The sequence below is a fragment of the Panthera uncia genome, chromosome X (genome assembly GCF_023721935.1).
Source record: "Panthera uncia isolate 11264 chromosome X, Puncia_PCG_1.0, whole genome shotgun sequence".
Lineage (NCBI taxonomy): Eukaryota > Metazoa > Chordata > Mammalia > Carnivora > Felidae > Panthera > Panthera uncia.
The window spans coordinates 5,130,235-5,153,417 of NC_064817.1; the positions used below are offsets into that span (position 1 = coordinate 5,130,235).

The following is a 23,183-nucleotide window of genomic DNA, read 5'->3' on the forward strand; positions in this document are numbered from 1 at the left end:
TGCTCATCCCAACAGGTGCCCTCCTCAATACCCATCACCCACCCACCCCTTCCTCCCACATAAACCCTCCATAAACCCTCAGTTTGTTCTCAGTTTTTAGGAGTCTCTTATGAGGACTCCTCAAATTTATATCCCAAGTCCTGACTGTGTTTCTGAACTAGAGACCCCAGTTACCCAACGGTCCATTTACGAGCTCCCCTGGATTATCTCCCAGGCTGAAGTTGATCGTGTCCAAGAGGAATTTTGGCGTGGCTCTCCTCCACACCAGGAAAATCCCAGCTCCTCAACTTCTCTTTCATCTCAGTAACCGACCCATGTTTCTCCCAAGGTTCCCAGAAATGCAGGCATCTGAATGGAGGCTTCCTTCTCCTCATACCCTGCGTCCAAGCCTGGCCAATTCTGCCTGGGTTTAACCCACATCCATCCACTTCATGCTGCCTTTACCACAGTTTCACATTTCTGCCTGAATTTGTCATATGCTTCTTCTGAATGGGCCCCCAGTTTCCATTCTCGGCCCTGTTAATCTTCCCCCAATGTAACTTTGCTGTAACACACCCCCACACTTATGTCTCTTTTGTGACTTCTACCGATAACACTTCATACAGACTATAGAATCCTTGTTCCTCTGAGACCCTGCAGAGGTCAGGCCCCTGTCTGCTTTCTCGGGTCTTGGCCACCAAGTAACAGCTTCTTAAAGTTCTCTGAAGATAGCGAGTTCTTTCCTGCCCCAGTGCCTTTGCACATGCTGTTCCTTTTGCCTAGAAAGTTCTTAAGCCTATTCTTCAAAATTTCAGAGCAATTTTGTCCTCATAATCTTCTTACATTTCTTATTATAGTACCCTATTCAACAACCATATCTCTTATCTTACTTATTATACCCTATCATTTTTCAAACATTTGACACAATGTCTATTCATTTTTGAAATGGCTGCCTTCCTTTCTTCCTTCTGTGTTTGTAATACCAATTGTGCTCCATAAACACAAGGTCTATGCCTATTTGCCGAGCACGTGGCATAGAAAGGGTAGGTATGGGGGTGGGGGGGCGCCTGGGTGGCTCAGTCGGTTAAGCATCCGACTTCAGCTCAGGTCACTATCTCATGGTCTGTGAGTTCAAGCCCCGCGTCGGGCTCTGGGCTGATGGCTCAGAGCCTGGAGCCTGCTTCCAATTCTGTGTCTCCCTCTCTCTCTGCCCCTCCCCCGTTCATGCTCTGTCTCTCTCTGTCTCAAAAATAAATAAACGTTAAAAAAAAATTAAAAAAAAAAAGAAAGGGTAGGTATGGCATGGAACTGATGGAAAATGAGTATTTTAAATGAAAGAATAAATGAATTCTTTGAAAGTAAACATGAGAAATATGTTAGATATCAAAATTCATTCTTTTACTAAGTATTTACCATCTCCCCCTTCATTTTGTCACAAGAAGGGGAAAAGTCCTTCTCATAATATTTACCATTCATTACGTGATATGAAGGTACCTGTTACATTATGAGAACACTTTGCTTGAAGAGAGAGGTTAAATACTAGATTCTCACCAACACTGCTAAGAGGTATCTATAAAAGGTCAAATGATTTACTTTTAGGAAAGATGTTTTCATCTCCACGAGGGAAAACTGCTTTATTTAAATATTTAACATTCAAATATATTTTTTTTCCAGAAAAGTGGGTCAAGGCATGTAACAATCAGATATGAGGATATTTGTAGATAGGTGCAAATTACATGTCCTTTCTGGTTGTTGCTGAGGGACGCAGTGTTAAATTAATCTTCTGAGTAGTAATTTCCTGCTGATTTCAAAAGAGAAAAAAAAAACATCTTTCTGAACCTTCAGTGCTGAGTAGCAATGTAAACTCGTCCAAATGTCCAGACCCGTCATTGAGTCATGTGTGTTTTATGTCTTAGGAAATACCTCTGCACACATAAACAACCTTTTGTCAAATAAAGCAACATTGACTTATATTTTGTATTATGATGCTGCATATTTTGTGTATGAATACTTTATGTGTACAGAATACCATTCACACACACACAAAAAAAAACTTGAATGACAGTGTGAGAGCCCAGATAGGTCAGAGCATCAGACTTCTAATCTGAAGTCCAGGGTTCAAGCCCCTATTCTGGCACTTTGTTTTAAAAATTTGAATGACAGGGGCACCTGGGTGGCTCAGTGGGTTAAGCATCTGACTCTTGATTTCGGTTCAGGTCATGATCTCATGGTTTGTGAATTTGAGCCCCACATCGGGCTCTGTGCTGACACCGTGGAGCCTGCTTGGGATTCTCTCTCTTTTCTCTCAAAAAAAAAAAAAAAATACATGAACTTGAACAAAATTATTAAATTAATAAATAAAATAAAATAAAATAAAATAAAATAAAATAAAATAAAATAAAATTTGAATGACAGAGGGGAACCTGGGTGGCTCACTCACTTAACTCATTTGATTAAATATCCGACTCTTGATTTCAGCTTAGCTCATGATCTCACGGTTTGTGGGTGGGAGCCCCGCGTCGGGCTCTGCACTGACAGTGCGAAGCCTGCTTGGGAATCCTTGTGTCCCTCCCTCTCTCAAAATAAGTGAAAATTAAAAAAAAAAAACCTAAAAACTGAATGACAGAAATCAATTTTCTTAAATTGCATGCAAAAATCAGTTTACCAGAGAAATCACAGACATAGACACACACACACACACACACACACACACACACACGCACGCGCGCACACACACACCAGCCTGTTTACTTCCCATGGCTCCCTTGACATTAGAAAGAATTAAAACTTCAACCCACCCCGTCATGCCAATGAGAGTTTACAAACCTACTTTTATACGAGCAAAATGTCAGCCCTCAATGGTCACTGCGTGTAACATGCCTGGAGAGCCTTCCATGGAGGAAATCCTGCTGTTCGGGCCCCTATCTGTGCATATAAATTCCTAATCTGTCAGCTCAGGCCCCCGTGAACAGTCTATTTAGGCCTGGCTGGAAGCAGTGGGAAGTCGAGCCATGGCGGAGAGTCCCCTTGTCAAGTGACCGGAGGTCAGTGTTATAATCTCTGCTGGGGCCAGGGGCGCGTCTGCTCCCAGCGTGAGCCATTCATTGCTAACAAGTTCCGCTACATCTGGGAGAGCCAGGAGCGGTGGGCAGAGGGGCTTATGTCCTGTCCCCTGGACGAAGGGTGGACAATGGGACACCCTCCCCACCTCATTGGCCAAGCGAGAGATCTGGAAATCTGTTAATTCATCCGCTGGGGCGTGCATCCTGAATACCACTCATCTCCCGAGTGTAACAGAAAAACTAATCAGTTCGAGGGCAGATGATGTCATAGAGGAAACAAGAGGGAAAAGGCATTTTCTTCATTGCTCTAGGGCAAATAAGATCTACTAAAATGAGAGAACCAACCAAGACAGTAGAACTCTATCTAGCAGTGCATACTAAGTCACTATTACTGAGCGTATCGGTCCACTATCCAACTTTCTGCAGACACACGATGGTATAAACCAGAGTGCACAACTATTTTTCACATTAGAATCCTTTGTTATTTTACATGTCTCTCAACATAAAAGTAGGAAGGTGTGGTAACGTGATTTTAAGATACAACCCATGTTTCATTTTTATTTTCTTAAAATTTTTTAAGCTTATTTATTTTGAGAGAGAGAGAGAGAGAGAGAGAGAGAGAGAGAGAGAGAGAGAACACAGGTGGGGGAGGAACAGAGAGAAAGGGAGAGAGAGAGAGGATCCCCAGTAGGCTCCACACTGTCAGCACAGAGCCCCACACACAGGGCTCGAGCTCATGAACCATGAGATCATGACCTGGGCCGAAATCAAGAGTGGAACACTTAACTGGCTGAGCCACCCGGGTGCCCCAACGCAGCCCACGATTTAAAACTGTTAAATCATGACCCCATCAATTTGGTAAACACTAGTCAGAGCTTTGTGCACGGCTGACTCCCACGAATCTAATGAATCTCTGAAACTGTTGTGCAACATCAAATTTGGTTCTTTTCTCTACTCATTGAGGTCACCACGAGTGACGTTTTGCCGTTCTTTTCTTTTCCCACAGACTGACAGGCGTGTTCATACGACACGGCGATGCTTCAAAACCAATCAGAACGAGGAGACTTGGCAGTTTTACCCGTTTCTGTTCACCATCGTTACAAACTTCATGGAAAAGGAGAGTCTCTGTCAGACAGAACTGGAGACTTTTTCCAAATGCGGTCAAATAAACAGTAGCCTGGTTCTTGCGACAGCTCAGGACAGTCTGCCCCCGGGGCCCAGGATGACACTTGTAACAGTGTCGCCCTGAAGGACCCCCCCCCCCCTTCACAGCACACACGACCCCTCCTCCCAAAGTGTTCTCCATGCCAGTACCGTGAGGTTATAAGACATCGGCAGGGACTTCCGTTCTGCCTTAACATGGAAAAGAAAGCCGACTTCTGGTTTTAAATGATCGAGTTAGGTCAGTTTCCCCAAACTGCTACAGAATGAATGCTTAGTTCATTTTGCAGGATGAGTGCGCTCAAGGGCCAGATGTGCACGGGTATGGAGAAGCTAATACCGGGAGGAAAGAGACAGTCGAGAGGGTTATAATGAGTTTGACACCTTAAAGGCGGGCCAGCCTTGACAAGGACCAGCTTCCCACCCACACTCACTTCTTCATTCCAGGTGTCAGCCAGCTGCGTGGGGACACTCAGTTTGTCCTCATGTTGCAAATGCCAGCAGGAAAGGAAACTTCACAAGCTTCCCAGAAGGGCCCCCATACACCAAATGTAAGGACCTTTTGGCTTATCTCTTTCCTTTTTAACGAGGAACTCATGGTCTGGATTTATTTGTTTAACATGGGACAGAGAAGCGAGACACAGGATCAGGGTGCAAATCTGTTGTGAGGGTTCAGAAAGCACATCCTCCAAGTCTCAACTAATTTATGTTTCCAAAACAGTTATTCTTGTTATTTTTTTGTTTAGAAATAAGAAAAAAACACGCCACTTTCTTTCGTCGCTTCTGTTATCATTTCTGTGATAAATCAGACCATAAAATAAACAAGTTTCACAAATAAAGGATAAATCATGCCTTACAGTGACCAACGTTACTCACTGGGTGATGGCGAGGCTTCGTGTATTTTTTAAGGTGTTAAAGACATACACAGGTCCTATGAAGAGCATGAAGCTATAAGCCGGAGGAGTTCACAATGGGATGCACACGCCCCCTTCCCATGGAATCCATAACTCACACATGGAAATCCCTGAGCCATCCTTGAAACGGGAGCTCAGGAGCAGTAGAGAAAGTCCAAATAGATTTTCTCGGGCAAAATGCAATATCTGTACATTCTCCGTCCCTGCCAGGCCACCTCCGCCCTGTCAGCTCTGTGTAATATGATAGCAAATCCTCATACCCTCAGCCCCTTTTCCATTGTGGAGTCGCTCGTCCCAAAATGGATATGCAATACACATGCGGATCCCAGAAGGAAGTCCAGAAATGCAGTCTAGCATGCCGGGACCACCATACATCTGACTCAAGAAAGAGACTTTTCAAAACCCCAAAGCTGTGACTTTGGCACCCCTTGCGTAGCACATATTTCCTTTCCAAAGTTGAGAGAGAAAGAGAAGCTCCCAAGTATTTTATAACATAATGTATTCCACATTTTCAGAGGCAGCATTTTTAGGCCAAAACACGTGGTAATACATAAATACATAAGTCGATCGTATGTTGCCTGCAACTCTCAAAACAGAGGACCAGGCTCTCCACAAAAGGCATGGTCACCATTTCAGCAGAAATCATTCCCTCTGGGGTGCTGCTCTGGGACACTCCACCCATATGCCTAACAGTCTCAAGAAATTAATGGCAACAGCAGTCTCCATCTGAAGGCAGAGCTGAAAATAACCAAGGCTCGTAGCCTTTGGCAGGATGCAATCATGAAAATGCTTGAATAGAACACGCCCATCCCTTGGTCTCTAAATTCAAACATTTCAACCCCCACAATCCCGTTCAGAAATAATTTAGAGGTGAGGCGCTTGGGTGGCTCAGGTCTTATCTCACAGTTCACGAATTTGAGCCCATGTTGGGCTCTGTGCTGACAGCTCGGAGCCTGCAGCCTGCTTCAGATTCTGTGTGTGTGTGTGTGTGTGTGTGTGTCTGCCCCTCCCCCCTTCATGCTCTGTCTCTCTCAAAAATAAAATAAACATTATAAATAAAAAAGAAATAATTAAGAGGAGTCTCTCCTTGGGTGTCCTAACTGATATCCCTTGCTGTTGTTACCAAAATGCTGTTTTGACTGATTGGGGTGTGTGTGTGTGTGTGTGTTGATTTAACTCAAATGGCAGAGAAACTCAACTTGGGTACTGAGTTCCATATATCTGGTTTAATATGATACACTTTGATTTCTTCTCCAAAAGGCCAAGATGGCTTAGTATAAGTGTTTAAAGACATCCACAACTTTTCTCTCCAAAGTGCAAGTACAGAAAATGAAGGCCCATGCGTTATGTTATCTTTATTTGCATGAATCAGTTTGGAGAAATGGTCTTCCCCAAAACGAAAAAATGAGCTGATCCTCTTTGTAAAAATGCTGCACTATTTGTCCATAAAATCTGCTGAAGCGGGGCATAGGAGGGGAAGGACGTCTTTTCTTCTTTAATGAGATCTTCCAGGAAAAGATATTTAGGGAAACATGATCTGTCAACTTGGGAAGAACCCGTAGCTGTCTCAGACTAGCTCCACGAGAAACAAAGAGTCGCATTTAATTCACATCTTGCTTTCCCATCGAGAGCAGCTTGGGAAGCTGAGATGTAAAAACCATGTTGGGTTTGCAGAGTTGGCCAATTTCTACGTTGTACACTGACTGCTTCAATCGTTAAAAACTGGAGACAGAGTGGAAAGGGCACGCGTCCCCAAGCCGGGAGACCCGGGCTCCCCTCCTCTGACATAAGGATCATCACGTCAGTTTCGTTGGGAGTCCATTTGTTCCTTCACATGTCGGGGAGGCCAAGGAAATCGCCTACCTTCTCATTCTTAGAAATCTGTAAAATGGAGAGCTTATCTGTTCTAGAGTTCTGCAGAAATTCAGTGAGATAATTGATGCCAATCACAGAGTTCTGCACCAACGAGTACAGGTACGAACATCACTAGTCGCATGGTTTCGGGGATACCGGGATCTCTGATGCTCAAGACAGACAGTCGATGGAAAAGAAATCTAGAATCTGCAGTAGCTCGTCCTAAGCACCTGCTTGGCAAGAAAATGCCTTCCGCACCCTTGCTCCTCCTCCCTGGACGGTACGTCCTGTCTCAACTTAGGCAGTGCCCACCGCTCTACCTGTCCGCAGTGAGGCACAGCATGGTTGTATCTGTGCTTTGCCTGCAGCCACGAGTGCTCCCTGGGCCCCTGACATGCTGCGAGTGTGGGGTTTCTGAACCTCAGTGCTATTGACGCATTGGGTCAAATACTGCTCTGTGGGGGCGTCCTGTGCAACACAGGATGTATAGCAGCATCTCTGGTCTCCGCCTACCAGCTGCCAGCAGCATCTCCTCCCCTCAGCTGTGATAACCAAAAATGTCCCCAGACATTGCTGAACGTCCCCTCGGGGCAGCGCAATTATTTCTGGATGAAAACCACTAGACTAGTGTGTCTGAGGAATGAATTTGTTATTTTATCTGATACAAATCAATTTATATCTAAATAGCAAATGTGGTGAGTGAATAGGATATTGGGCAGAGCTGCCTTACAACTTCTGAGATTAGTATAAAAATCTAGGGGCGCCTGGGTGGCTCAGTCGGTTGAGCATCCGACTTCAGCTCAGGTCATGATCTCACGGTCTGTAAGTTCAAGCCCTGCATCAGGCTCTGTGCTGACAGCTCGGAGCCTGGAGCCTGCTTCAGATTCTGTGTCTCCCTCTCTCTCTGCCCCTCCCCCGCTCATTCTCTCTCTCTCTCTCTCTCTCTCTCTCTCTCTCTCTCTCTCTCAAAAATAAATAAACATTGGGGCGCCTGGGGTGGCTCAGTCGGTTAAGCGTCTAACTTCGGCTCAGGTCATGATCTCGCGGTCTGTGGGTTCCAGCCCTGCGATGGGCTCTGTGCTGACAGCTCAGAGCCTGGAGCCCATTTCAGATTCTGTGTCTCCCTCTCTCTCTGCCCCTCCCCTGTTCATGCTCTGTCTCTCTCTGTCTCAAAAATAAATAAACATTAAAAAAAAATTAAATAAATAAATTAAACAAACAAACAAACAAACAAACAAACATTAAAAGGACAATTATGTTGGGAAGTTTCAAATATTGTTTTCCGAAAGGGCTAAGCTGAGGTTGAACGATTAAGCTTTCAATTTATTTGCATATAATTATTTATTTTCCGTCTTCACCGTCTTCAACTCAGAGCAGTGAGGGCAACCCTAACCTAGCAATGTGTACAAAGATATAAAATTAACAGTAAAAGCCAAAAAAAAAAAAAAAAAAGCAAACAACAACAAAAAAACACTGCAGGGGTTTTCTATCCATACCTGCCACCCGGGGAGGGAATAATGAGACAGACAGATATCTACCAGCAGCAGGCCCAGAAGCAAAGGAAAAAGTAACAGCCGTAGCCACCCCAAGCTGTTCGTGCTGGCTGCAGGCCTCTGCCCACGAAACGCACACCAAGCAGGAGTAGGTCAGGATCGTTCTTGGGCGGCAGCAGGGTCCTGACCCCACCAGCTCTCTGCTGACCTGCTGTGGTCGTCCCTCATTTCTATCACTGGACTCTGAGCCAATGCCAAGCCCTTGAAGGTGTGGTTCCAAGGGTTTATGGGACACTTTGAAAAGTTCAGTAACTATCCCCTCATCTGAAGAGTGAAAACAGCTCCCTATCAAAGTGAGATAACTGCGGTAGGTTAGAGAATCTTGTAATAGACTGAGAGTCCCAAAATGAGTCGATGTTCAAAGGGAATATTAAACCAAACAGTCTCCATGCAACTGCAAACTCACCTGAGCCCCAAGTGCAGAGACAGAGATGTCTTTCCAGTTCTATGTCTCAAGAGATGTACAGATACTGCTGAAAAGAAACAATATTCAGGACAGTAAAATTTTATATTTCCCCTTCAGATTCTCAGAGGGTGTATCTAGTAACAGATTCTGATGCCAGGAACAACCATTTAAAGTACAAAGAGAAAACATGGGCTCTAGAGGCACAGTCCCGCCATCTTGCCCACAACCAGCCAATTTCAGGAACATCGGACAAGCCTTATTCCACCTGAACTCAGCTTTCTAAGCTATAGTATGAGTAAAATAGCAGCCACTTCCTTGGGTTATTGCAAAAACTGAAAGGGCGTCTTTAGAGTACCCCAACCCATCTATTTTTCCCATAGCACATTCTCTAAACTTCACCCCGCTTTACAGAGTGCCCAATCTCGGTGCTCAAAGGTACAGAAGAGTAAGATTGCCTCGCCCACCCTTCAAGGAGCTCAGGGGAGCCCTAGAGGTTGTAACCACAATCTGTCTCCTCAAGGAGACGCCCATCTATCTAAGGAGACAAACACATAAACACCAAGGTAGATGAAAGTCCACGTTGGAAACAGACCACTTACTGTGGGAGCCCCTGGGACTCCACGGGTCATATAATCTGGAAAGAAAATGCCCAAACGAGCGAACGGTGACCAAAAGAACATAATAAACAACTCTCTTTAATTGTGAAACAAAACCTGTCAGGCATTTGTTATGTTCAACGGCTTTTCCAAAGGACGAGTTCAAAAAGCTCTGATTCACTGAGCACTTACTCAGCTCAAGAGTCCTAGAGAATACAGAGTCCTAACACTGTCCGCCAGCCTTTATTTCAACAATTTAGACTACAAATAATAATAATTAACTGACTAAGACCTGGATTTGAAACATGCGCACTATGCTAAGTGAAATAAGCCAGACACAAAAGGGCAAATCCTGTCTGACTCTACTTTGTAGAGACAGAAGATAGGAGGGTGGGTGCCAGGAGCGGGGGGAGAGGGGACAGAGTTTCTGTCTGGGATGACGAGAACGTTCTAGAGATGGAAGGGGATGATGATTACCAACAGTGTGAATGTACTTACTGCCACTGAAATGTGCACTTAAAATGATTATAATGATTTTTTTTTTTAAGTAAGCCTCAACTGCTTACTTAAAACAATCAGTGCTAAGGAAAGAACACGGGAGAAGAGCAGACACTTCCCTCCCTGGGAGTAGCTGCAGACAGAATGCATGAGCTCACTCCTGTGCCTGCCGTGTGCTCACATCTTATGGGGTAAAGTGTTCCATGTGCCCTGTCATCATGGCAAAGCGGCCCTTCTGGTCCATGAGCATGCTGCTAACAATGAGAGACTCCTTCCCTCAACAGAAACAAAACTCACATCTTAGACACAGTATCTCCTTTTTAAAACAATGGTGATAGGGGCGCCTGGGTGGCTCAGTCGGTTAAGCGGCCGACTTCGGCTCAGGTCATGATCTCGCGGTCTGTGAGTTCGAGCCCCGCGTCGGGCTCTGTGCTGACAGCCCGGAGCCTGGAGCCTGTTTCAGATTCTGTGTCTCCCTCTCTCTGACCCTCCCCCATTCATGCTCTGTCTCTCTCTGTCTCAAAAATAAAATAAATGTTAAAAAAAAAAATTTTTAAATAATGGTGATAAAAATTCCTGGAACATAGCTTGTCTGAATGAACTTTAGTTTGTGGTGAAATAAAACTAACTAATGGCTTGGGGCACAGAATAATTTCCATGAGGAGCAAAAAACAAACAAAAAAAACAAAAAAACACCGCATATTAACACTTACTAAAAGGGAAAGTTCACTCAACCACGTAGAGTGACCGTTGCCACTAATCAAAATTATTCTAGATGTGATGCTGCCCCCACGGGGTCCAGTATTCCCAATTTAGCGGGTTAGACACTTGCTATGCAAAATGTAGTCTGTGGACAGACAACATCACCATCACCCAGGAACGTAAAATGCAAAACCTTGTGCTATATCCAGACCTGCTGGATATTAATGTGCATTGGAACATCTCCAGGTGATGGGCTTTAAAGTTTGAACAGTATCTGTTCTAAATGAGTGGCCTCCAAAATGGGGGTCTTGACACAAATGTGCACTGTATTATGTTCTATGAAATGGCACCAATAATTTGTAGTCTCTAATGGCAAAAACAGCCAGTAAGTGTCAAATAAATCAATGTGGGCAGATCCTAGACAATTCACCTAAAACACAAATCTCACACATTTGCATCTTCACATGATTCCTGGACTGGAAAAGGAAGTGGGTAAAGGAGGGAAGATACAGCCCAAGCCTGAGAGTGAGCAGCTGCCCCCCTGGGGTAATGCCAAGACAAGAATCAGAATAACATGTAAAATAATTAAAAATTTTATCCGATAGGAAAATGATTTCCCGCAAAGCATTATGCATATAGTATATATTAAATAAACCCTGCCTCAAATTTCACACATTAAAAAAGTTACACTAGGGGCGCCTGGGTGGCTCAGTTGGTTGAGCGTCTGACTTCGGCTCAGGTCATGATCTCACGGCTCGTGAGTTCAAGCCCCACGTCAGGCTCTGTGCTGACAGCTCAGAGCCTGGAGCCTGCTTCCGATTCTGTGTCTCCCTCTCTCTCTGTCCCTAACCCACTTGCATTCTGTCTCTGTCTCTCTCAAAAATAAATAAACATTAAAAAAAAAAAAAGTTACACTATGTCATCTACTTCCGTATCACTCAAGACTCCTTTCTCAGAGTAGTCTCATGGCCACGTTAGTGTGAGAAGGCACCGTTTTCCATCATAGCTAAATAAATATGTGAGGGCTCGGGGGCAACGCTATGATCACTTTTCCTACCTGTTCATTTTCATTTCAGATTTCGAAGACATAAATGAGTTCAAGTATTTCCTACTACTGCCATTATTTGCAGATCTGAAAAACGCCCAATGATTAAAACCAATCTTCCATCAGTCTAGGGGCGCCTGGGTGGCTTAGTCAGTTAAGTGTTCGGCTATTGATTTCTGCTCAGGCCATGATCTCACGGTTCGTGAGTTCGAGCCCCACATAGGGTTCTGTGCTGACAGCGCGGAGCCTGCTTGGGATTCTGTCTCTCTGTCCCTCCCCCAACACATGTGCTCTCACTCACTCCCTCTCTCTCAAAATAAAGAAACTTTAAAAAAAAAACTTCCATCATTCTACGTGATTTTCCAAGTGAGGTAGACTGCATGCTGATTCCAAATGCCCTTTCTAGAACAGGATGGTCCGTGACAACTGTATACACCTCCCAGTCCCACTGACGTCACTCTGAGCTCTGTGACTTTGCTTGGCTGCTGGGCTGTGCAGTGACTTGTGGAAAGTGCCACCTTGGAGCAAACGTTTTCAGATCCTCCCAAGGGTCTTCCTTTTTTTTTTTTTTTTTCCCCCCCCCCTGCCTCAAAATCAGCATCAACGCCAAGTTCTAACCAGCAGGCCAAGCTAAAGACCCTAACAGGGGAGAGGAAAAAGTTTCCTCCCTACACAAGTCTCCCCACCTAGCCATTCTATATGGGGCAACGAAAAACAGTATTACTGCAAACTAGTGCTGTGTGAAGAGGGATATTTTCTAGCAAGCATTCAAGAGAATACGGCAAAAAACTATTGGTGGAGACATTCTCCAGCCTCTCAAATTCCTGACTTCCCTCTTTATTCTCTTCTCTTTACAGCCTAAGTACCAAAAGAAGGGGTCACCATAACCTGAATCAAATTTTTCCCTTTCCACATTTTCCTCAACTAACATGAAGTCAGGCTCCTGTCGTCCAGGCTCCTCCAGACCCCTCTTTCAAAGTTGCCAAGGACACTGTGGTCTGTTTTACTGTCCTCACATCTCCTTAGCCACGGGAACTGCAGGAGCCTACTGTCTACATCATATCTTGCACAACAGCCAAAGAAAGTTAATGCTTTCCCTTCCCTTCTCGGGAAGATGCTCTGAAAGCCAAATGGTATTCATTTATGTGACAATGTCTGCAAACTATAAATCTTAACCAAATGATAGATATTAACTTCATAAGTGAAGATCAAGGGAAAGTTGCTATCAACACACTTCAGGAGGAATCTAGAAGTCATAAAAATGTCACATTGCCCCTCGTGTACGTTACGGACACAAGAGAATCCTACTGATCACAGGGGCCTTCTGAGAGCACAAAACTTAAGAATTCTGATTCAGACTACTAAATTTATATCCTATCTACATCCCATCCCCTCGTCCTACTTAACCCTCCAGGAGCTTTGGGTTGGGCACACAGATGGCCTATAATTAAAGCCTAACCAATGTAAAGTGAGCTGTGAAGGAGAAACAAAGTGTAATAAAGAGGGGGGTGAGGGTAATGAGGTTCCACCTGCAAACACACAGAAACAAACTACAAGACAGATGATGAAGGGAATGGAGATATCTCCTTCGCACACGGGAGATACTGACTAGTTGGTCCCAGGACTAAAGAAATATAAAGGTCGGGGCAGGCTGCACATAAGACAGACGTTACATCGGCCATTAGCGGAAAAGAAGACTTTGACAACAGAAAGCCACCGAATGGACGCAGCCAGCTCTCAGCTCCACACGTAAAGAATGTGAAAGTCACCACTCCACCTCGGTGGCGGCAAACCTGGTCTGTAACCGGCAGATGGCTGGAGGCTCAGTGAGTTAAAAAGTCCGGTAATAAAGGGCCCCACGATATTGTGAGATTTACCTCCAAGAGCTCAACAAGATCACCACAGCAAATAGTGGAGGAAAATCCCCTGCAAGATTCTGGCAGGTGGGGCGGAAAACGAGCCACTTTGAAATCTGCCGGGGCAGTCTCTTCCGGGAGGGCCTGCCTTCAGGGACACCAGTCAGGCAGACCCTAGCCTGTGAGAGTATTATCGGGACCTAACAGATGTGGGGAAGAGAGATACCCAGTGCCAATTGGCTTTAGCCATTCTCTCATACCTGAAGGGGGTGAGGGTCTTGTGAGGTTCACAGCCCAGAGGCACAGGCTGTAAAACACTGAGAACCAATCATAAGCTACAGGACACTTGCCCTCTGCACGTACCTCTCCACCATGCTACTCAAGGCCGGATTGACAGCAGTCCCTTTTACCTGCTATGTCACCTCCGGCTCTCCAGAGGAAATTACAGGGCATACGGAAAGGCAAAAAAACACAATCTGAACAGGAAACACAAGCGTCAGAACCAGACATGGCAGGGATGCGGGAATTATCACACCAAGAATTTAAAACAACTATGATTCATATGCTAAGGGCTCTAGCAGAAACAGTAGAGAACATGCAAGGACAGACAGAAAGGCAGTGTCGGGACAGAGATGAAAATCCCACGAAGGAATCAAAAAGGGATCCTGCTAGCGATACAGCATAAAATAAAACAAACCAAACGAAACCTGGGGACAGAGAGGAAGAAGGCCTTTGTGGGGGGCTTACTCATGGGTAAGAACACAGCTGAGTCAAGAATCCTACCAGACTCTAAACTACAGACCCAAGAAGCTCGGGGGACAACAGGCAGGACAAAACACCATTCCTTGGCACACCACTTTCAAATTACCGAAAACCAAAGATTAAAAGTAAGTCCTGAGGGGCGCGTCAGTCAGTTAAGCATCCAACTCTTGGGTTCAGCTCAGGTCATGATCTCGTGGTTCGTGGGTTAAAGCCCCGCATTGCGCTCTGTGCTGACAGTGTGGATGGAGCCTGCTTGGGATTCTCTCTCTGGCTCTTTCTCTCTGCCCCTCCCCTCATTCAGAATCGTTCTCTCTCTCTCTCTCTCTCAAAATAAATAAATAAACTTTAAAAAAATCCCCAAAATATCTGGAGGGGGAAGAAAAATACCTATAGAGGAATGCAGATAAGAATACACCCAGCTTCTCCTCAGAAACAGTGCCACCAGGAAGAGTGGGAAGAAACATTTAAGTAGTACGGGGGTAGGAAACACCAACTAGAAATCTGTACCTGTGAAATTATCTTTCAAAAGTGAAGGAGAAATAAAGACTTGCTCAGACAAACGAAAAGTGAAGGAATCTGTTGCCAATAGACCTGCCTTGCAAGCAATGTTAAAAAGCTCTCCTGGGAGAAGAAAAATAACACAGGTCAGAAACTCCAGTCTACATAAAGGAAGGAAGGACAAGAAGGAAGGGATATGTAAAGATAAATAAGAAATTTTCTTTTTCTTGCTCTTAATTGATACGTTTGTTCAAAATAGTATATTTCAGGGACCAAGCCGTGCTTGAGCTCCAGCAGAGGGGATGGCCACATAGTCTAAGAGACGCGTGTGAAAAAACTGTTCAAGAGGATGGACATAAGGGGAAGGAGAAGAAGGCACTAAGAAGGATTTGGAGGGTTTTTTTTTTAATGTTTGTTTACTTATTTTGAGAAAGAGAGGAAGAGCGTGAGCTGGGGTGGGGCAGAGAGAGAGGGAAGAGTCCCAAGCAGGCTCTGCACTGTGGGCACAAGAGCCCAAGGCGAGGCTCAAACTCACGTCACAAACCGTGAGATCATGACCTGAGCCGAATTCAAGAGTCAGAGGCTTGGGGCGCCTGGGTGGCTCAGTCGGTTAAGCGTCCGACTCCGGCTCAGGTCATGATCTCTCGGTCCATGAGTTGGAGCCCCACATGGGGCTCTGTGCTGACAGCTCGGAGCCTGGAGCCTGTATCGGATTCTGTGTCTCCCTCTCTCTGACCCTCCCCCGTTCATGCTCTGTCTCTCCCTGTCTCAAAAATAAATAAACGTTAAAAAAAAAATTTTTTTTTAAAAAAGAGTCGGAGGCTCAACCGACTGAGCCACTCAGGTGCCCCAGGATTTTGAAACGTTTAACTCATGAGTGAATATTCACGTTTTTACTTAATACTGAAAACCCAGGGAGAGAGATAAGTGTAGCGATGGCAAACAAGCAACTCAGCCCAGGTCACGGAGCTTGTGAGTTACACCGTCAGCCCAGAAACCCAAAGCCCAGACCCTCCACGATGCCACTCACCACCCCTCACACAAACAGTGGAAGAAATGGGTTTAAATTAGGACACGGTAACTGCAGGAGTTTCTATAGGACCGTCAAGCAGGAGCGACCAGTATGGAGCTGTACCCACCACTCGGGAGAGAACTATCACAGCCGTTTGTGTGTGTACACATGAAGGTATACCAAGAACAAAGCAGGTAAGGAAGGGACACGTCCTTGGCTAAAAACGGACTTCTCACTCTGCCTTCCAAATATCAGAGAGCAAATGCCAAGGTCCCATCTGTTAGATTTCCATGATTCAGAAAGAGAAGCTTCAAAATTCTAGTCTTTACTTAACATTGGATTTGTGCTATTATAAATGCATTACTGACATTATCCTGCAAGCCAAGGAGAATGCAGTCCTGTCTCAGTCCTCTCTTAGTCCAGATCGAGACACAGCCTTTCAGCAGAACAACATCAAACATTAGAACATCAGGCGTTTCAGCACGGGAGCACACGCGCGTGGAGATGCGTCTCTCCCAGCCTGGATGGGTTTTTTCTTGTCCAATACTATACCAGGATTGGGCAGAAAATGCCTTTAGAAGCAACCCAGGAAAGCTTCCCAGTGTATGTAATCTAACATTGCATCGGAGTTCAATTCTCCTTATATATTCTCCATTACCACTTGGAAAACAAAAGTTGTAAGGAGTTTCATTGTCTTTTTGTCTCAAAACGACAAACAAAACAGGGAAACAGACACAGCATGCGCAGGACAAAAGGGAAGAAGGGGTCAGGAGGGAGCAGTACTCCTCAGCTTTAAAATACAGCAAATGAACGTATTCGCCTCGAGTCCGTCCTGGGTTGTTGGAAGCACCGTCTGTCTTTAAAGAGACTGAGCAACAGGCCTTTTTGGCGATCGGAACACTCTTCGATGCTACCTCATGCAATACTTTGTGGAGTTGGCCACGATTTACAGTTGATTAGCCTGCATAGTTGAGTTGCTTTCTCAAAGGATCCTAGGAAGGGATTATTTCTGTGCCCAAAGAGCCCTAGAGAATAGGGAGGGCCGCTCGCGGCCGTAATGTGAATTCCCCGGACTCCGTACATTGTGCTCATTGAAGCAGATAAAGCAAAGTTAAAGAAGCATTTAGTTCTTCAGAATGCCAGCCTTAATAAGTATCTTTTTGTGGAAGGATTTAGGAGGAGGGGAGGGTTATCCTTAGTGCAGGCATTATTTCCCCGTACAAAAAGGGAAAATGTGCATACAGTTGGATGTAAAAAGCCACGGCTCACATGCCCCCCTCCCCTGCCCTCCCCTCCCCAAGGAAAAGTTGCTGAACACACACTCCCAAACACGAAGGCATGAATCTTCACAGCTTAATGGTCCCGGGGCCATTGTGCAGTTTCTCTTGGGAAACGCAGCTCATTGATCTGCAACCACCCAAGTTCAACCTTTCAGCTGTGAGAACTGGGAGCTGCACGGCCCTCAAAGCCCCACCTTCATCAGCAAGCAGAGCCCAGGACGAGCTGGGTTCCGAGCTGTGTCCCGGAGGAGGCGCTGGACGGCTTCCCTTGCACTCAACAATGCTGCCCGCCAGGAAAGTCTGCAAAAGGCTGAATCGGCCGCATCTGCGGGCGGCCCGACTTCTCAAAATGATCTTTGCTTGCACAGCGCACGCTGATCTTGGCCCCAGCGGCTTTCGCAGCCCTTCCTGGGAACAGTGTTCCTTCTGCAGAACCTGGTGCAGCATCACGCATTTGTAATCACTTGAAATGCATGTCGTTCAATAAGGCGATGCCATGTAATCCCATTTTTCTAACCACCAGCAAATCTCTCCTGTTCTTCCCTGCCTCATCCACAGGTTGTCTCGCAGCGTGAAGAGATACGAGGACAGGGACGGAGCTATTGGTGGAATGAAAATCACATCGTGATTCCCACAGTCACTTGACTGCACTTTCCACTGTAGTTGAAGAAGTTGAAAACCCAGTTTATCTACATGTGTTTCTGTATGCTTAAAAATTTCAATATGGGCTCCCAAAGCCGACGGCAGACTGAGAAAGTGCTTCATAGAGACCAACACAAACCGTTACCACTACTATTAACAGAAATGGGAGAGAGACAGAGAGAATGAGAAAGAAAGACATCTTTGCAAAGTGCACACTTTAAGTCATTTTTTTCCTCCACACAAATGGAAAATGAACTCACCCACATTGGTAGCTACGCGCTGAAAAGACCCAGTGGAGAGAGGTCCTTTCTTTATTGTGTAGCTTTAAAGACTCTTCTTTGACCTCTGCTCTTTATGACTTAAGGTCTGTGAAGACGGGCCAAAGCCCTTTGGTTCCAAAGGGTGCACACAAACAAAAGCTTTCCACCTTTGCTCCACTTACCTCATTTCCCATCAGAACACGTTTATACTGCACTCCCCCTGGGCTCATCATTGAAACTGCACTTTTTTGTTTCTTTTGCCCAGTTACAGCCATTACCTAACCGACCAGAGGCAGCCACTGCTCCCTTCCAAGTATGATGCCAGAATCATCACTACCCAGCGAGAAGACCGTTGCCTTGAATACAGATGTCTTGTCACCTCATCTGGGCTAACCACCAAATCGTGGATGGAATAGTCCAGGAAACCAGAGGACTCATCAGGCACGGTTTCAGCCACAATACGGCAACTTTTTGTTATTTGTTATTTCATGAGTTTATAAACTTATCACTGACCTTTCTCACTCTTTTTAAAAAAAATTTTTTAATGTTTATTTATTTTTGAGACAGAGCATGAGCAGAGGAGGGATAGAGAGACACAGGGAGACACAGAATCCGAAGTAGGCTCCAGGCTCTGAGCTGTCAGCACAGAGCCTGACATGGGGCTCGAACTCACGAGCCGTGAGATCATGACCTGAGCCGAAGTTGGACACTTAACCAACCGAGCCACCCAGGTGCCCCTGGCCTTTCTCACTCTTTTTTTTAATTTTTTTTTTTTAGTGTTTTATTTTACTTTTGAGACAGAGAAAGACAGAGCATGAACGGGGGAGGGTCAGAGAGAGGGAGACACAGAATCCGAAACAGGCTCCAGGCTCTGAGCTGTCAGCACACAGCCCGACGCGGGGCTCGAACTCACGGACTGCGAGATCATGACCTGAGCCGAAGTCGGCCGCTTAACCGACTGAGCCATCCAGGTGCCCCTGGCCTTTCTCACTCTTAAAGGCATTCTGAAACAACTGACCGAGATCCATAAACCAATCTTAGGCATGTGAGAGAAAAGAGATGAAGGGCAATAAAAACAGATGATAAACAAACAGGTGGAGTCAGGGATAATGCTAGTTTCCAAATCGCATGAGATTAATTTCAGTACCCTTGTCAAAGATAGCTCCTTTTATTTGTGTTTTAGCTTGCAAACAGCCAATTCAAGGGGAAAACACTGTTGGTTAAGGTACACAGTACCCATAGGAGGCAAAAACAACAACAACATCTACCTGTTTCTGGGGGAAACATCATTAGTACTAATAATGCCAGCACAAGGAAGGCTGCCTCAAGCTTCCTTCTAAGGATGGCAGGGAATAACAGCCCAAAGCCCCCAAGTTCCTCAGGGTAGTCCCAAAGGCTGGGTTTGTGGGACAGCTTCTAACAATACTATACATGTTGCTAGCAGCAACGTGCATTCCATGAAAACCACGGGCTAAAGGACAATTTTGAGGTGGCAAAGGTACAAAGTATAGTTTTGGAATCAAGACAAAGGTTGCACAGCATCTGGAAACTATATACACCCCGGGCACATATAAATCATGCTTCTCCCTGGTGACCCCTGGTACCATGAGGCTACAGAGAGTTTGATGCCCTGCCCCTGGGCAAGTATCAGGGGTATGGCGGCTTTGTTAACATGTCACTGCCACGTCATGGCCAGCTGACCTGCTGTTAGCTCCAGTATCCACTGCAAAAACAAAAGATCCTAACAAAGATGTTTGCCTGAGGAAAAAGGTAATATGGGCCTCTGTGTAGACACGCATGGAAGGTAAAGGGAGTACTTCACAAAGATCCTCCTTAGAAAAAAATTATTTTCTCTTTCAACCCAGAAAATAGAAGGCATAACCTCAGTAGTGTATCCCCGATAGCATGGCCACAAGAATTAAATGGAAAAAACAAATCTCCAGCTTAGCCATTACACACATATGCCCTTCAGATCACCCAAAGAACATCATGTTTTGAGCAATGAATCTGACAAGGGGGTTCTCTGACCCAACCTAGCTGCAGCAGGAATATACCAAGATATATTTATTTATTTATAAGGCGATGGAAGTTCTTCTGAATCAAAGAGGTATAAGAACTTTTGAAAAAGGAAAATTAGTTTGCAGTCGGTAGCCTATACTTTTCCAGGCAAGTTAGATAGTGTCCTTGTTCACTCAGCTAGTAAAAACAGATTTCAAGAGAATTAAAGTCAAAACCGAGACTTTGGGGGCCTGGCTGGCTCAGTCAGCAGAGCACATGACTCCCGATATTGGGGTCGTGAGTTTGAGCCCCACGTTGGGTGTAGAGATTATTACTTAAGAAAATAAATATACTTTAAAAAATACATAAAAGTAGGGGCGCCTGGGTGGCTCAGTCAGCTAAGTGTCCGACTCCAGCTCAGGTCACGATCTCGCGGCCAGTGAGTTACAGCCCTGCACCGGGCTCTGTGCTGACAGCTCAGAGCCTGGAGCCTGTTTCGGATTCTGTGTCTCCCTCTCTCTCTGACCCACCCCATTCATGCTCTATCTCTCTCTGTCTCAAAAATAAATTTAAAAAGTCAAAAAATTTTAAAAAAAATACATAAAAATAAAACCTACATTTATTTTCTTGTAACGATTGTTCTCTTAAAAACATAAAGAAATCATGTGCCCAAGGCAGATTATGCACCAGCATAAATCAGATGTCTGAGAGGAAATCCTGTGTGTGAATAGGTAAATACAACTAGATTTGATCTTCATGTCAAGGATCACCGACAGATAGAGCCCAAATTTGCACACCCAGCCACTGAAAGTCAATGTGGTCTCCTTTCTAAAACCTAACAATCCCCAACCTTCAGTCCACGCGGGTGCTCTCTGCCAGCTGCCAAATCAAACCCCAACATATTCAAGCAATCGGCACTCATCCGTGCTCCGTGCGCCTTCTGATGAATACATTACAACTTGAACACATCTGTCAGACCATAATCACCATGTAATGCATCCTGACTGAGATGTTTTTCATATGTTCAAACAAATTCCCTTGCTAACGCCAGCTTTCGGGAACCCTTCTTCAATCGCAAACCAAGTAAGAGCTTTCGCTGGCATCTTCTTTCATCGGACGGGAGGAGAAATTAATAGCCCGAAAGAGTAGGCAAGGGTGACAATGAAGACTTACATGGAGGTGATTTTTCCTTCCACGGGTCTTGGCTTTGAAGTTTACAGCAGGTGGAAGAGTGTTTCACACCCATAAAAAATGATACGGAAAATCAGAAACACGTTGGGCGATTAACATGTCACCTGTTGGATTTAAATCTAAATAAGAACCTGTTTTTTTCCTTACATATTGATTGTGCTCTGAGCCTAGCAGGGAGCTCTGTGTGTTCTTTCAGGCCAGTTTCTAGGATAAGAAAAAAAAACCCTGGAATGTTCCAGCTACTGCAGGCTAATGATCACCCAAAAGCACACTAATATGTTTGATAAAAGTTCCCAGCACGAGGGGAGAACACACTTACCATAAGAATGACATGCGAGGAGAAGCAAATCAGCGACACCAGTTCAGGCTGCCTTCAAAGCTGGAGGCTGCAATTCGAAATGGGGGCGTGCATTCCAGGAGGCTGGGGCGGACGGAAGGGGGCACAAACCTCTAATTGTTTCAACCATTAACTCCTGGACCCACCTGCATTCTCCCGGCTGGAAGCCTTCAGCCCTTCTCACACATCTCAGCAGGCCTTCCTCACCATCTAAGAAATGAAGTTTTTGCACTAGATGCTTAGCTACTCCATTTATAAGTTATTTTTGCTTTTGTTTGCTTCAGATTCTCTCACCTTTCTCTCTTGTTTTCCCAACTCTGACTTTGCATCACAGATGATATCCCTTTGCGTGTTCCTGCAGAGGGACCCTGGACAGTGTACTGGAGAATGATGTTTCACAAATAGTCCTGACCCCAGCCCGCTGCTCATTTGATTTCCATTTGCATTTACACCGTAAAGTTCAAGGACTCAGGTCTCCCTTGAAAGAGGCTTCATCTCTTGGTAAGCGCTCAGGACCAGGGTTCATCTTTGGGGACCTAAAATCATGCCATTCTCTGGCATGATGTGATATGACTGTCAGACAATTCAACAATCTTCATCACCCATGCTAATATGATGTAGGTACAGACGGCTTTGTCAAAACCACACCAGTCCAACCTTCACACACCCAACAATTTCTTCTCATATGCATTCCATGCAAATTTTAATTCCACCACTGCTTTAAGGAATTTCTGTCTTCTCTTCTCAGATCATGATATCCTATTTACTTTCTCCTGAGAAACAGTGTCACGATCTTTACTGATGGAGAGACCACGGGTACAATAAAGGGAATTCATCATACCACTTGGGAAGTTTTCTACAAGAAGCTATTTCTTCCATGGTTATAAACGTACACTTCTTTGGCAATCAGTGTCACTGGTGGCTTTGCCTATGAAATATTTGGCAATTCCCAAGAGACATCAGTATGCGGATAACTGATACTCACGGCACATCAACTTTGTCCTTGAAGTTGAATGTATAAAGTTGGGGAAAACTATATGAATATCAGTATTACCATAGACTTTAAATGTTTTCATCCACTATTTATTAGAGTTGCAAAGAAGTAAACAATGTTCAACTTTGGTCTTAGATTTTTGGACACAGAGACCTTCCATGTGTGTCTGAGTTTTCACTTTTCTCCTTAAGATATGTTTTCCTTCAGCTCTATGGATTCACAATCATTATCATGTAAATGATGGAAAGCATCTAACACAAAACAAAAACCTTCAACAGTCACATTCCATTCTATTTCAGAGGTTTGACCCTTATCCAGTAAATTTCGCAGATGTCAAATGAAGCTGTCCAGATGTTCATACAAGCAAAACCAATACTCCTCACCTCAAAATCTGGCTCTGAATAAACCTGGAAGAGGACTCAGAACTTGGAGTTGTAGCCCTTGTAAGAACCAAACTCCCACGGTGATCAAAGCAGCCTGCCAAGGCACCAAGGCTGGGCCCTAAATTACTGCTTTTCAACACATCTCCTCAAAACCAAATGGGAAACAAGTGGAGTGTGTGGCCCCAGGCTCCTCACAGATA

The 23,183-nt window shown here is 44.9% G+C and overlaps 1 protein-coding gene across 1 annotated transcript in view; it reads right to left on the bottom strand.

Moving 5' to 3' along the window:
- Positions 1-23,183, bottom strand: part of ANOS1 (anosmin 1) — a 183,261-nt gene that overhangs the window by 115,895 nt on the left and 44,183 nt on the right. The gene's annotated exons all lie outside the window — the stretch shown is intronic.